At 40.1% G+C, this 1,296-nt stretch overlaps 1 non-coding gene across 1 annotated transcript; it reads left to right on the plus strand.

Moving 5' to 3' along the window:
* Positions 1 to 462: 462 nt before the first annotated feature.
* On the plus strand, positions 463 to 570 carry LOC148567296 (small nucleolar RNA R71). Its single transcript, XR_015882370.1, has one exon. It is a non-coding gene; the product is annotated as a small nucleolar RNA R71 (small nucleolar RNA).
* The last annotated feature ends 726 nt before the right edge of the window (positions 571 to 1,296 follow it).

The raw sequence follows: 1,296 nt of genomic DNA on the forward strand, positions 1-1,296 counted from the left end.
AAACCTGTTTCTTCCACCATTATTAAAGGCTTGTTGAGGCTTTTGATCCTTCCATGAGAGATTTGGGTTATTTTTCCATGATGGATTGTAGGTGTTTCCATATGGTTCACCCATGTATTTTAACTCTGCTATTGCAGGGTTCTCAGGATCATAAGCTTCTTCTTCAGAAGATGCCTCTTGAGTACTGTTGGATGCAGCTTGCATTCCATTCAGACTCTGAGAAATCAATATGGCATTCAGAGTATCAATTTCAAGAACTCCCTTCTTCATAGGCGTCCCATTACTCACAGAATTCCTCTCAGAAGTGTACATAAACTGGTTATTAGCAACCATGTCAATGAGTTCTTGAGCTTCTGCAGGCGTTTTCTTTAGGTGAATGGATCCACCTGCAGAAGTATCCAATGACATCTTTGATAGCTCAGATAAACCATCATAGAATATATCCAGGATGGTCCATTCTGAAAGCATGTCAGAAGGACACTTTTTGGTTAGCTGCTTGTATCTTTCCCAAGCTTCATAGAGGGATTCACCTTCTTTCTGTCTGAAGGTTTGAACATCCACTCTAAGCTTGCTCAGCTTTTGAGGAGGAAAGAACTTGGCTAAGAAAGCCGTGACCAGCTTATCCCAAGAGTTCAGGCTGTCTTTGGGTTGAGAGTCCAACCACACTCTAGCTCTATCTCTTACAGCAAAAGGGAAAAGCATGAGCCTGTAGACTTCAGGATCTACTCCATTAGTCTTAACAGTATCACAGATCTACAAGAATTCAATTAAGAACTGAAAAGGATCTTCAGATGGAAGTCCATGAAACTTGCAGTTCTGCTGCATCAGAGAAACTAGCTGAGGTTTCAGCTCAAAATTGTTTGCTCCAATGGTAGGAATGGAGATGCTTCTTCCATGTAAACTGGAATTAGGTGCAGTAAAGTCACCAAGCATTCTCCTTGCATTATTGTTGTTGGGTTCGGCTGCCATCTCCTTTACTTGTTCGAAATTTTCAATAAGGTTGTCTCTGGATTGTTGTAATTTAGCTTCTCTGAGTTTTCTCTTCAGAGTCCTTTCAGGTTCTGGATCAGCTTCAATAAGAATGCCTTTTTCTTTGTCCCTGCTCATAAGAAAGAGAAGAGAAAAAGAAAAGAAGAGGAATCCTCTATGTCATAGTAAAGAGGTTCCTTATTGTTAGTAGAAGAAGAAAAGGAATAGGGGTGAAGAAGAATGAAGAATCCAAACACAAAGGTGATGATAGGAGCAGAGATGTGAGATGAAGAGAAGTGTTAGTAGATGAATAAATAAATAGAAGGG

The sequence above is a fragment of the Arachis ipaensis genome, chromosome B4, assembly GCF_059453495.1.
Source record: "Arachis ipaensis isolate K30076 ecotype BB chromosome B4, ASM5945349v1, whole genome shotgun sequence".
Classification (NCBI taxonomy): domain Eukaryota; kingdom Viridiplantae; phylum Streptophyta; class Magnoliopsida; order Fabales; family Fabaceae; genus Arachis; species Arachis ipaensis.